At 25.9% G+C, this 15,732-nt stretch overlaps 1 long non-coding RNA gene across 1 annotated transcript; it reads right to left on the bottom strand.

Annotated features, from left to right (window-relative positions):
- Positions 1-6,474: 6,474 nt before the first annotated feature.
- On the bottom strand, positions 6,475-8,207 carry LOC111621377. Its single transcript, XR_002756064.1, has 2 exons — positions 8,108-8,207; positions 6,475-7,040 (listed from the first exon to the last, which is right to left on the bottom strand). It is a non-coding gene; the product is annotated as an uncharacterized LOC111621377 (long non-coding RNA).
- Between the last annotated feature and the right edge of the window lie 7,525 nt (positions 8,208-15,732).

The following is a 15,732-nucleotide window of genomic DNA, read 5'->3' as shown; positions in this document are numbered from 1 at the left end:
GTACAGTAGTAATATATAACTATTAAATTTTTTTTTTTGTGCAAAAAATTTTATTCTATGAAATTTCTCTTATTAGATTCCCTAATTAGATTTTGTATTTAAAATTAAATTTAAATTAATAAATTTCATTTTACATTTTTTTTCTAGTTTTTTTTATATAAATAATAATTTGATTAAATTCCGATAATAAATTTAATATTTATTTTTATTTTTCTAACATTTAATGATCATCTTTTTAACATTGTAAGTTATCATCACGAATTTTGTAATAAATAAAAATTAATTGTATAGTAAAACAGTTTGTAATAAAAAAAATTTGATTTTACATTAAAATTTTGACTTTTTTTTATTAACTTCTAATGAAAAGTTATAAGTTTTGAATAGTAATAAAGTATATTTCTGTAATATGTCACTGTGCATTTAAACTTGTATCACATTGTATTTTTAATATACTATAATAAAATTAATATAGGTAATAATTCGATAAAATAAATAACTAAAATTCAGTTTTATTTATCTGAACACTTGTTATTTAGTATTTAAAAACAAAATATTAGTGTAGCATATAAATATCTTTTTAGATATGTAGATTAAAATTCATATACTTAAATAAATATCTAGTTTATAAATAAATCAATAAGGTGATGGATTAAAAAATGTTTCCGTGAAAAAAAATTATTTTTAACAGTTTAATTCTTACAAATTTACTTAATTTTTAACCACTAGAGATGCTAGTGTAAATACATTAGATTTATATATATTGGTAATTATTTAAGATTACTAATTATTAAAGTAAATATAGTTCACTGAAATATTTTTTAATTTAATGAATGATCTTTTATTTTAATATTTTATTTTATTATTAATTCAATAGAAAAAGTTTTTTATATATGCATTTATATCATCAATAATAATTTTTATAATACTAATATCATATTAGTGCAATCAAATGAATCAAGGAAATAGTAATTTTATAACAACCATAAAAGTTAATACAGTAAAACCTCCATTAACAGACTCTCCCAAATAGTGGACACCTTTGCTTAATGGACATTTTTACAATCCCTGGATTCTTCAAATAGGACATCTGTTATAGTTACCTCTAAATAGTGGACACTGTTGTCCACTATTACCAACCTTATGAAATTGCAATGTACTGTCTTGAATATTCTGAAACAATTAATTATGTATAAAATATTTTAAAACAAAAACAAAGAGTTTGTTCAAATACTCTTTCAGATGATGATTTTTGACTTTAGGGGTCAAATAAAGACTGGCTGAAAATAGGAACAGGGGAGGAGGACATGTTATAAAAAGCTGAACAATACTATTTATCTGCTAGAGAAGACTAATCTGATTAAGTTTTAATGATATGGAACCGTGCTTTGCAATTTGTTTCTGCTCCTAACACAATGAAGTGCTATAAATTAAGACACTTGGCGGGTTTCCTCATCTTTATTTAGTCAACTAAATAAAGATGAGGAAACCCGCCAAGTGTCTTAATTTATATCAACTAAATAAAGATGAGGAAACCCGCCAAGTGTCTTAATTTATAGCACTTCATTGTGTTAGGAGCAGAATCTGATTAAGTTGTCAATTATCATTTATCATCATACATATTAATGTTATTAAACTTCTATGTTATTGTTGGAATTAAGCTTACACCAAACTCTGTATGGCACCAAGAAATCATAAACTTTTCCTAAGTTATTTATTAATTCAACAAGAATCATTGTACAGTAGTAATAAAAAGAAACTTAAAATGGTTACAACAACAATGTTTATATAGATGAAAATTCAAAGGTCATATTACAAAGGCAATTTGCCATGCCACTTTAAAGCATGAGAAGATATTTGATATTCTTGCATTTAAGATCTTAACAACTTTGTGGTGACTTAAATGTAATTTTTAATAAACCATATATTGAAAAAAGCAAAAATGTTTGAAATTACACCTACTTGATAACTATAAAGCAGAAAAATCTCTATATTGATTTTTATTAGTTACTTAGATCATAAATGATGATATAAATGCAAGAATACTGAATACATTTCTCATCCCTTGAAATGGCTAGCAAAATCACCTTTGTAACTTGCTATTTTAACTCTTGCTGCCTAAACTGATCTTTGTTCATTTTTCTGTTCATAATAACAATTTCATTTTTCTTTTTAGTTACTTCCACATACATTTTTCATGAATTAATAATTAATCAACATTTATATTTTGTTGTAATTTTTATGTTCCATTTAAAATATCCTGTCCAATCTGTTTGCTATTTAGAATTCAATTAAAATGAGATTTTTACAGCTGAAAAGATAAATAATATATATATATATATATTATTTATCTTTTCAGCTGTAAAAATCTCATTTTAATTGAATTCTAAATAGCAAACAGATTGGACAGGATATTTTAAATGGAACATAAAAATTACAACAAAATATAAATGTTGATTAATTATTAATTCATGAAAAATGTATGTGGAAGTAACTAAAAAGAAAAATGAAATTGTTATTATGAACAGAAAAATGAACAAAGATCAGTTTAGGCAGCAAGAGTTAAAATAGCAAGTTACAAAGGTGATTTTGCTAGCCATTTCAAGGGATGAGAAATGTATTCAGTATTCTTGCATTTATATCATCATTTATGATCTAAGTAACTAATAAAAATCAATATAGAGATTTTTCTGCTTTATAGTTATCAAGTAGGTGTAATTTCAAACATTTTTGCTTTTTTCAATATATGGTTTATTAAAAATTACATTTAAGTCACCACAAAGTTGTTAAGATCTTAAATGCAAGAATATCAAATATCTTCTCATGCTTTAAAGTGGCATGGCAAATTGCCTTTGTAATATGACCTTTGAATTTTCATCTATATAAACATTGTTGTTGTAACCATTTTAAGTTTCTTTTTATTACTACTGTACAATGATTCTTGTTGAATTAATAAATAACTTAGGAAAAGTTTATGATTTCTTGGTGCCATACAGAGTTTGGTGTAAGCTTAATTCCAACAATAACATAGAAGTTTAATAACATTAATATGTATGATGATAAATGATAATTGACAACTTAATCAGATTCTGCTCCTAACACAATGAAGTGCTATAAATTAAGACACTTGGCGGGTTTCCTCATCTTTATTTAGTTGATATAAATTAAGACACTTGGCGGGTTTCCTCATCTTTATTTAGTTGANTTATAATTAAACAATAAAATATGAAACTATTTTAAAGTTTCATTTGTTATCAATGCCAATATAATTGTTATATTGGCATTGATAACAAATGAAACAAGAGAATTGATAATATACATACATATATCTATATTTATAAATTATTATAAACTAGTGAAAGAAGCTGCTTATTGTAATCACTTTGGGATTTTTTAGTGATGATGATGATAGCCATTAGTAACAGTAATTAAGTAGTATAAATAAGACTACAGTTAATGGAAATTCTAGTTTTATTGATTATGACATTAAAAATACAATTTTAGAACGATTTTAAAAATTTATAACTTAAAGATGAATTATTAATACATTTTGTATAGTGCTTTTCAAACTGAATGACAAATTTTTATGACCCACCTAGTTTTAGTGCATGTGAGATGCAATTTTTTAGTTTAATTACTATATTTTATTATGACTATCTTTTTAAAATTGATTATTGATTATAATTTTGCAAAACCTGATTTATTTCTCATACTGAAGCATGTGCAAAAATTGGCTCATAACCTACAATTTATAGAAAAACATTTGATCTAATGTTTTCTTGCTGTTTTTTGCAGTATCATCATTAACAACAGCTAGCATTTAATTTAAGTAAGAAATGTTTGCAATTTAAACTATTTTCCCATGGACAAATAACAATAAAAATGATTAATGTTTAAAATCTGATTAAGACTGATAATAATTAATGATTGTGTATAATTACCCACATATTGAGACTGGTAGGTATATTTAAAACTATCTTGTTACAACTATTTACCTGAAGTCCAAATTCTAATTACAGTTTGCAAAGTATTTTTTTTTTTTTTTACATGATAATTTTGATAACATTAAACAAATGAGAGCAATATCTGTGATTACATTAAAGAGATTACCATGTGTCTTTTTAATATTCTCCATATTCAAACAGAATATGTATGGCTCAATGCTTTTCCATAAGGTTAATTTCAATATTAACTTAAAATTTATATATATTGCAGATTTCTGATGGACTATAGAATTTGGGCTTACTTTATATTAGTGTTCTCCCCCAAGTTGGTTTTAGATGGTTAGTCAACCAGCTAAATAGTTTTTTGACCAGTTAAAAATATATATTTTATTTACAACTATTATTTTTTAAAGGTAACCATACTATAGAATAGTATGAAATTGAGTGTTTTAAGTTAGTCAAAGACAACAAAAAATACTTGTACTAAGGTTTGTAAGGAAGTTTGCAGTTGCATTTGGCTAACATTTACCAATTGACAAATTTAAAAATTTTTTCATGGGAAGATTACTGTTTATACAGTATATGCTTTGAATGGGCAAAGTTTGTTCACTACAATTATACATTTATTGTAAATAGCTAGAGTAATTGAAACTTGATGCTTTTAAAGATTGCCTTTTACAATGAAAATATGAAAACATGTACTTGAAGCAAAAATTATTATTATTATTTTTTTTTTTCGTGGAAGAAATTAATTGGTATATTGAAAATTTAAAATGTGAAATTTAATTGTTCAATATTAAAACTTATTTGTTACAGTGAGTAGAATTTTTGCACATTTTTTTACTTATAAACCACATTTGTACACATTAGTTTTTCTTTAGAGGCACGTAATGTAAATTCTCTTTTATCTTCAATATATCATAAGAATAACTTATCAGTTTTTCTAAAATTCATTGGGCACTTTGTTAATTCTGCTTTCATCCTTTATTTTTGTAGAGCTTAAATATTGAGTTAAAAATTATAAGGGAAGCTATGTTAAATATAGTTTTAATATTTAATTAATGTAGTTAGTTTTTTTGCTTGTCTTTTAATTTAGTTCCAATTAAACTTGGGTAAAATTTTTGTCACTCCTGTTAATGTTTGAGGCATTTAATTTATAAATTGTTAAGATTGCAAGTTATTTTCCATTAAAATTATCTTTTTTACATAAAATCTGAATAAAAGAGATTCATAAAAAATTTATAATAACAATTGAGTGAGCATGAAAAAAATTGAGTGCTTTTGAGCAACAAAAAGATATTTAATAAAAAAAAATAATCATAATGAAGAATATTGGAGCATAAGAGATGTTAGTAATGAGAAAGATATAATGTTGGCTAACAAGGAGAGCCTACGGCTTTGGGGTAACGGATTTTGATGATCTTTGGTGTAGAGGTAGTACACCATGTGAGTGTACTACCTGTAAAATACTAAAGTGCAATACTCAAATATAATCGAGAAAATTGAACTTAAAGTTTTTTTAGCACTTTATATATAAATTATATGTTCTTCTATTTGAGCGTCCTGTGGCAGAGTGGTAACGAGTCTGATTCATAAGCTTGANTAACATAAATTCGTGTAAAAATGAAATATCTCGATTTAATTCATCATCTTTCTCGCGAAATGAAGGTTGAACGTCGCAACTTAATGGTCAAATCTGCGATTTAAATCTAAATTTAACTCTGGCAAATGTACAACTTGATTGTAGCAATGATGAGAATTTTTTTAAAAAAGAATTAAAAATCGCACATTCTCTTCATCTTTAAAATTCTTTTAACACATTTTATTAATTAAACACCTTAAATAAACCCATTGAAATTTCTCAAAATGCATTTTAAATAATAAAAATAAAAAACGATGCTTTTAAATCATTTATTGAAAGCACATTAAAGAATTTTTTCTTCTTGTCAATATACACAAAAAAAATTTAATTTTTTCAATACTAATAATTTATATACAAAAAATTTGTAGCAGCATTTCAATAATCCTGAATTACATTAAATCAAATTAATAAACATATTTGAAATTCTATAAATCTACATTTTACAGATTTAAATTCCTGTTTACATTCATATTTACAAATGTATAATGTATATATATAAAAAGGACACATACAATATTGGTGGGAAATAAATATAATGTTAGAATTTGAATTTTTCTATGCAGATAATTTAAATTAAAAAGTATTAACAATGTTTTCAAAATTCTTATTTAGAAATCTGTTATGTTAATATTGACAAAAAAAATTATTTGAAATTCTTTACAGACACATTAAGTGCAATCAAATGAATTAATCAAAATCATTAAATTCTGTTTTTTTTTTTAATTAAAAAAAACAGTTTTACAACAGAAAACAAATCCAAAACTTAAATTCTCAAAGTGCTTAATTTAATCATATAAAAAAATATAAATATCCATCTTAAACATATTTAAGAAATCAGTCATTAACATAAGATGAGATTTCATAGCAGTAATAAAAAAAATCCTTAAATTCTTTTAATATATTGACACATATTGAAAGACAAAAGAAAATGATAGCATTATGATAATGTTAAAATGAAGATAAATAATAGTGCACAATTTGACATGAATTTTATACAAAAATGAAAATGCTTCACAAAATTCAGCACGAAGTGCACACAATTTGTTCAAAGTTTACCCAATCAGAAAAATTATTATTATTACTACATCATTACAAAAAAAAAAAAAAAAAATACTATTGTAAAGAAATACTAAAAATTTTAGATGCTTCATTTAGCTAATTTGTACAAAAAAAATTCAAAAACATACATTAAACAATTTCATAAACATCTAGAAAATATAGAAAATGGAAATCTTGAACAGATCTTTTCACGAAGTATAATTGCAAAATAACAACTGTACCACATCCCAAAACTCACTCCACTTGATGTTGATGTCGAATAGCAATACCCCAGAGGAAAGGTAGAGACTACGCACGAGGAGAACCTGCATGTAGCGCCCCACGACATGTAATGCCATTACGTAATCTCTGAGCATCCGAGGGCTTCTCCTTCCGGTTCACCCACGCCGTAGGAGAGCCTGTGCAATTTAGGTTATTTAGCAACTTATAATTATTTTTTGGAGATCTTGCAAACTTGTATCAGGTTCAGTATTGAAAAATTTTCATTTAATCAATATGATATTTATTTAAAATATGATGCTAACATTATATATATATATATATTTAATGTTAACATAGTTTTTAAAGGTTAAACATGAAATAATTTGCAATGAACAATCTAAGCAAGATATATATTAAAATATTAAATTATATAATTAAAATTAATCTTTATCATGATAAGTTCTGATTGAACCTGATACAGAAATTTACTGATCTTGGATTCAAAACTATAAACTACATTAGGATAATAATGTGTAAGTAAATTAAATAAAACAAACCTAATTAAATTTTAATTTTTAAAAATAATTGTATTTTACATAACATGCTTTGAATTTTACAAGTTTCTTTTAGTAGGATTAGTACAAAAAGAAGACTTATACATTATAAAGTTAAAAGTTGAAACATTTAACATGATTTTAGATTTTTAATTATATTTGGAAAAATCTAAAATATTGAATAATACTCTTTTCTCTAACAGTTGTTAAACTATTTATTAAAATTCCAGTTTCACAAATATATCTTTTTATATTGTTACAATTATAATAAAATGAGATTCCACAAATGAGAAGATAACAATTTATAAAACAAAATAAGGAAAACATAGAAGAGTGAGGGGGAAAAAAAGTAATACTAAAATATATCATTCATTCTCTATAAATAATATATAAATATAATAGACATTCATACAATGTGAAAATCATGCATATTTAAAATAACTAATATATATATAAATAATAAATGTTAATATTCTTTTCTAATTAATAAACTTAAATAAATAAATAGTTCAGAAGTTAATAAAAGACAACAGTTAAAAAATAAATATAATGCAGTTTTGGTGGGTCCTATATATCACAGTGCAGTTTTTCTTAGATTAGAAGTAATGCATCATATAAAATGCATCAAATTTACAAAAATTCAGATCTAATAGGTTAAAATTCATTGTATTGATCTTGATGTTAATGTTTAATGGCATTTCATTTTTCACCTTTTGTGCCTGATCTGTTCTTCACTTCTTCAATTTCCTAAGGCAACAAAAAGGGAGCAAATTAAATATTTTGACTAAATTCCCAAATATTTAAAATTATATGTAATTTTAATTTTATTAATTTCTTTTGATTAAAATAATCTATTTTAAAAATTTAATAAAAGCTATATATGAGTAAATTGGAAGAAAATGTTCAAAATGGTTATAATTATTTTCATTTAACATATTTAATATTAATTGAAAATAATTATAAACTGTTTAATATGTTTATTTTTATGATATGATATAAATGAAATAACAAACAATTAGATTAACACAATAAAACAATTTCTAATTTGTATTTATTTGAAATTAAATGACTTTGAATTTAAAGTATAAAAATCTAATAAAATACTATTATTGTCATATTCAGAAACATTTTGTTAAGTAAGAGACATTTATCTATTATATATTTTTTCAATAAAAGAGGAAAAGAAAGTAAAAACATTAAAATTAAAGTAAACCAACAATACAAAAAGTACTGAATATGAAGTACCTTACTTTATTAATGAAGTAAATTAAGAACTTTAATAGGATTAAAATCCTTTTTGTTTGATTGCACTAATTTTGTTTTTGTAAAATGTTAAATGCTTAGTATAAATATGTGTTTTGTGTGTGTGTGCATTTTGCTTCCGTTCCACTTGTCCTCCTTGCAGGTCTTCAACTCCCATATGTCAGGTTGGGCATTCGAAGCCCAGGGCCAAACTGATGGCTGTATGTCTTAATTTTTTTTTCATTTCATTATTTTCATCATGTATATGTTTACTAAAAATTTAATTATTTTTAATTTAACCTAAATTAGGTAATTAATATATTCATATAAATTAATTTTTGGAATTTTGCAATAATTTCAAATTAATATACATAATATATAAAATGTGAACTAAAAATTCATAATTTTAATATATTTATTTACTGTTTCAAATTTAGATAATTATTATGTATTAAGATCATTCTTTAAAATACCACTATTATTATTCTATTGCAATTATAACTTTAAATTTTATTGACATTCTAATAGAATTTAAATGACTTCATATAATCTTTTTAGGATTTGATTTTTAAAAGTTAGTAGTTGAAAAATTTTTTAAATATATAATTTTTTAGCTTAATTAAATAGCTTAAAGTAAATTAGCTTAATGCAAATATTCAAATATATTTTTAAAAATTTAAATACTAGTACAACATAATATAATATATTATATATTTAAAGTTGAAAACACTAGTGTGTTCAGTTAATTCAAATGTTTAATTCAGAAATAATAAATAGTAAATGAAATCTATGAATTATGTGATCTATGAGTTTGTGTTTTTAAATTATTAATAATTTGTTGTTTAATGAATTATTTTATGAAAATTTTAATTTATAGTATTCTTAATTTGTTTAAACATATTGTAATATCTAAGAAGATATTACAAAATGCTTTTGAAATGTTGCAAATATACTGTATTTCTGCATATATAAGAACATGCATTTGTAGATGAGACAAAATTGGCACTATAATGCACAAAGTATCTAAAAAAAAGTTTGTATGAAACAACTTTTATAGTATTGGAAGCATTTTTTTATTTTTAATTATGGTTACCACAGAGATGTTATTGAGTAGTTACTGTATTAATATATTTACATTTACAGTACAGTGCTCTTATAGCCAAAACAAGCTGGCATACATAAAAGCATGCTCTTATAAGCAAAACAGGACATTTGTTTCAAAAATGCAAATTTAAGTTTTTATTTTTTTTAAAATGTTATACCATAATAATTTTATTCCTTATTTTCTTTATTCATAATACTTATTCTGATAAAAAAAAAATTCAACATATACAAAGATCAGATTCTTTCTGATATTTCTGTAAATAACTACTACAAGCACACCAGGTTGTATAAACAAAATTACGAGTTACTCAAGCCTGTAACCGATGCGAAATTGTAAAATATTAACGCACAAACATTTTCTGAACACCTTCCGTGTTCTTCCTCAGGTTTTAAAACTGGATGTTTAAAATTAAGCCAAATTTATTAGAAATTAAATTGTCTTGTCTTAATTTTAAAATTGTAATTAATTTTAATTGTGCTGCCACCACTAGGATGAAATATTGGACTGTTTTGCATTTGGAGGCAGACGAGAAGCCTCAAATAAAAGGTCGACTCTGCTGTGGATTGTCTTATCTCTCATCTGCATGAGAAAGGACAAATTGTATAAAAGACACATCTTGTATGTATTGTCTACTAAAGAAAGTTATTTCTTTATTACAAATGATGTACCACAGTTGATGCACATTTTGAAAGAATTTTCTGATGAANTGCCAAAATGGGGGGGGATAATAATAATTTGGTACTGTAGAGTTCCAGTTTACACAGGTTTTACCATATTATCTTTTAATTAATGAAGATAGAAAATCATTGCTATTTTTAAAGTTATGAATGGATTTATTAAGAAATGGAATATTTTTAACTTCTGTACATTTAGAGTTGTAAATGTGTGTGAATACCATTGATTAATGATAGTGACAACGATACAGTAAGTTTTCAGCCTGAGTAAGAAAGAAGTATCAAATAAATAAAACATATATATATATATATCTTTTATATATTTGATATTTCTTTGTATTGCAATAAAAGGGAAACTATATTAAATATATATATATATATATATTTTTTTTCATAATGTAGAATTAACAAATTTATAGTCAAAAAAGTACTTTTGGTCTTTGCCCTCAAAATGTCAAAAATAGCTGTCTGGACGTCTTCATTGCTGTTAAACTTTTGTCTACAAAGATCAGACTTCAGTTTCAAGAATATTATTAGTCACCCAGGGTCAGGTTGGGATGGTATAGTAGATGAAGAAATTCAGTGGAGCCTCAATCTTTAATGGCAGCCTTCACATGAAATGCAGTACAAATGGGTACATTGTTGTGCAGGATCCACACACCTTTTGAAAGTTTACCCACTCCTTTTTTTATGGCATCCTGGAGTTTTACCATTCATTACCATTATATTTAACATTTACTGTAGGAGTTCTCTTCTTGAAATCAATCAATAAAAATACCCTTGCAATTCCAGAAAATCATTGCTATTACCTTCGTTGTTGACTGTGACACTTTTGCCTTCTTCAGAGAAGATTCCCGTGCATGGTGCCATTTCATCAATTCTCTTTTGACATAAGATAATAGAATAGAACCATGGTCTCAACCTTGATGACAATGAACTGCAGAACTATTACTTGTTCTCTTTGCAGAGCTCCAAAAAGCTGTCATGCACAATTGACCACTGTTGCTTCTGAATTACTGAAATAATTCTGGACACCCAACAGGCACTGACCTTGCTTATTAACAAATGTTTATGAAGAATTTGAAGAACTTGTTTTCCATAAGTCAATTTTGCAGAAATGTTCATTTTCAGACATTAATTATAAAACGCTTTGTAAGTGCAATGTTTTCTTCAGTGATCACTGTGGTTAGTCATCCACTACACGGGTTGTCATCAAGAGATTCTCTACCAAGTTTAAAAAGTTTCAAGGTGAAAAAAATCCAAGTTTATAAAAAAATTTAAAAAGTTTGTTCATTGTTTTACCATCAAATATGATAGAGAAGTATCACTATAGACATTACAAAGGCATGCATGAATTTCTGATTGCATCTGACATTGTTTTGTAAAGAATTTTATCATTGCACAATGCAGCACTCGAAATTTGATATAGTATACAGGTTATGTTATGCCTCATTATCTGATGCATGGGAACAAATGTATAAGAATGAAACTGAGAGTGCTAATATCTCAAATATTAAGCTTCACAAAACTGCTACTCACATTTTTCTGGACATGTGCAAAGTAGGTTGGCTGATAACCTTTGGACCTTAACTACATATATAGATGTTGCCAGTTAAAGCATAAAAATATTCTACTTTATTTAAAACTTACATTTGATGCTGAAAATTGCTGAAGTTAGGCCAAAAATGTTTAATTTCATAATAAACTCTTTGCCAATCTTAAAGGTAGCAGTTACTGCTATCTTTAAAATACAATAGAGCGTCATTTATCCGAATCAATTCTGGAAAAAATTCTTCAGACTTGAGCATTTCTTATAAGCCAGAAACCCATCCAATGTGGAAATAGGAGAAGTTTTTGGATACAAAGAAAATAACTTAATTTGGATAAAGTGGAAAATTAAGATTCCACTCATAGACAAATAAGTAAAATAGTTTCCAGGTATGCATTGCAGAACACAACTAAGTATATTCAAAGAACAATTTTGAACCTTATCACAGAAATGAATGCCATGTGACAAGGAGACATACAGACACAAAATCTTTGTTAATATTAATCTTTGTTGGAATTAACCAGGGGCAAAATCAAATATTTTTAAGAATATAGAACATTCAAGAATCAAATGAGTCTCTGAGAACAGAGTTCTTGAAAACAAGGAACTATGTAATTTGTGAAAGCAATGAGAATAAGCCATAACACAATGTTATCTTTTGTCTTGTATAGAATATTTAGTAACTTTTAAAAGTAACTAGTACCCAATATTAAAAACCAAGTTAATTAGTATTTTGATAATTACAGAGATCAAAGTTAATGTTCAAACTAATACTAAAATCTGTTCAAAACTGAAACTTGCCAAACTGGGGGGGATAATAATAATTTGGTACTGTAGAGTTCCAGTTTACACAGGTTTTACCATATTATCTTTTAATTAATGAAGATAGAAAATCATTGCTATTTTTAAAGTTATGAATGGATTTATTAAGAAATGGAATATTTTTAACTTCTGTACATTTAGAGTTGTAAATGTGTGTGAATACCATTGATTANTAGAGTTCCAGTTTACACAGGTTTTACCATATTATCTTTTAATTAATGAAGATAGAAAATCATTGCTATTTTTAAAGTTATGAATGGATTTATTAAGAAATGGAATATTTTTAACTTCTGTACATTTAGAGTTGTAAATGTGTGTGAATACCATTGATTAATGATAGTGACAACGATACAGTAAGTTTTCAGCCTGAGTAAGAAAGAAGTATCAAATAAATAAAACATATATATATATATATATATATATATCTTTTATATATTTGATATTTCTTTGTATTGCAATAAAAGGGAAACTATATTAAATATATATATATATATATATTTTTTTTCATAATGTAGAATTAACAAATTTATAGTCAAAAAAGTACTTTTGGTCTTTGCCCTCAAAATGTCAAAAATAGCTGTCTGGACGTCTTCATTGCTGTTAAACTTTTGTCTACAAAGATCAGACTTCAGTTTCAAGAATATTATTAGTCACCCAGGGTCAGGTTGGGATGGTATAGTAGATGAAGAAATTCAGTGGAGCCTCAATCTTTAATGGCAGCCTTCACATGAAATGCAGTACAAATGGGTACATTGTTGTGCAGGATCCACACACCTTTTGAAAGTTTACCCACTCCTTTTTTTATGGCATCCTGGAGTTTTACCATTCATTACCATTATATTTAACATTTACTGTAGGAGTTCTCTTCTTGAAATCAATCAATAAAAATACCCTTGCAATTCCAGAAAATCATTGCTATTACCTTCGTTGTTGACTGTGACACTTTTGCCTTCTTCAGAGAAGATTCCCGTGCATGGTGCCATTTCATCAATTCTCTTTTGACATAAGATAATAGAATAGAACCATGGTCTCAACCTTGATGACAATGAACTGCAGAACTATTACTTGTTCTCTTTGCAGAGCTCCAAAAAGCTGTCATGCACAATTGACCACTGTTGCTTCTGAATTACTGAAATAATTCTGGACACCCAACAGGCACTGACCTTGCTTATTAACAAATGTTTATGAAGAATTTGAAGAACTTGTTTTCCATAAGTCAATTTTGCAGAAATGTTCATTTTCAGACATTAATTATAAAACGCTTTGTAAGTGCAATGTTTTCTTCAGTGATCACTGTGGTTAGTCATCCACTACACGGGTTGTCATCAAGAGATTCTCTACCAAGTTTAAAAAGTTTCAAGGTGAAAAAAATCCAAGTTTATAAAAAAATTTTAAAAGTTTGTTCATTGTTTTACCATCAAATATGATAGAGAAGTATCACTATAGACATTACAAAGGCATGCATGAATTTCTGATTGCATTTGACATTGTTTTGTAAAGAATTTTATCATTGCACAATGCAGCACTCGAAATTTGATATAGTATACAGGTTATGTTATGCCTCATTATCTGATGCATGGGAACAAATGTATAAGAATGAAACTGAGAGTGCTAATATCTCAAATATTAAGCTTCACAAAACTGCTACTCACATTTTTCTGGACATGTGCAAAGTAGGTTGGCTGATAACCTTTGGACCTTAACTACATATATAGATGTTGCCAGTTAAAGCATAAAAATATTCTACTTTATTTAAAACTTACATTTGATGCTGAAAATTGCTGAAGTTAGGCCAAAAATGTTTAATTTCATAATAAACTCTTTGCCAATCTTAAAGGTAGCAGTTACTGCTATCTTTAAAATACAATAGAGCGTCATTTATCCGAATCAATTCGGGACTGGGGTTGTTCGGAAAATCAATATTTTGGATAATCGATCATGTACGGAAAAATATATTAATCTATCACATGTTGAAAATTTTCTCCATTGCATGTTGCTTTGCGTTGAATTTTCGTCGATGTTAAGCCTAACGAAGACTATTGTATCGTTAAAAATTATTTTTTTATTTTGTACAAACAAAATAAATATATTGAAAAATATAAAAACAATAAAAAATTATACTTCAGAAGTTAATTTAGTATCAAAAACGTAAAATATTTGAGTAGCCGAAGACATAGCCAAAGATTACAGCGCCACAGCACTGGCGAAAATTTAAATTTGTCGACTGGAATTCCTTCGGATAACCGACCTTCGGATAAACAACGCTCTACTGTTTTAATATTCGGCTGCGAATGGTACAGTTCCTTAGAGTTAATATTAAGGAAAAAATGATATCTTAAATATTTTAAGATATTATATGGCTGATTTAATTGCTTACTACTTGATGGATGAACTTGTATTATTGCGTATCTTTCAAGTACCGCGATAAACGTAACAATGGAAGGCTGATATAACCAAACACATTTTATGCTTTTCGCTTTAGTGTTCGTTATATTGTAGTATTTGATTTATATAACTACAAAGGCAGTTATATAACGTTAAAGGTAGTTATATAGTTACGTAGGAGTATATCACATCGAGTGACCAATCTAAGACATTTTTAAAATTTTTTATTTTTACTGTACTGTACATAATTTTAAAATATGTTAGATTGGTTACTTGGTGTGATAAACTCTTATGTAAAGTAATTTTTCTAAATATATATCAAAAGTAAACAGAAATTTTGAGTAAGAGATTGAAAATTCAGCAGAAAAATTTTGAGATTAAAAGAGTTTAAGAAAAAAAATTTACACATTATTTACAATAACTTCTATAATATTCTGTATAATTTGAAATATTTTGATAAAAATAATGAACAATAGTCATCTTTTAAAGCTGCAATATAAACATTGAATATCAGACAAAAGACAGATTTGCCGTTCAATAACGAACAGTTGCAAATAT

Source organism: Centruroides sculpturatus, unplaced genomic scaffold (assembly GCF_000671375.1).
Source record: "Centruroides sculpturatus isolate CEXI.00-Female unplaced genomic scaffold, Cexi_2.0 scaffold129, whole genome shotgun sequence".
NCBI classification, from domain to species: domain Eukaryota; kingdom Metazoa; phylum Arthropoda; class Arachnida; order Scorpiones; family Buthidae; genus Centruroides; species Centruroides sculpturatus.
The sequence above is the reverse complement of the archived record's forward strand: the minus strand, read 5'-3'. Positions and strand labels throughout refer to the sequence as shown.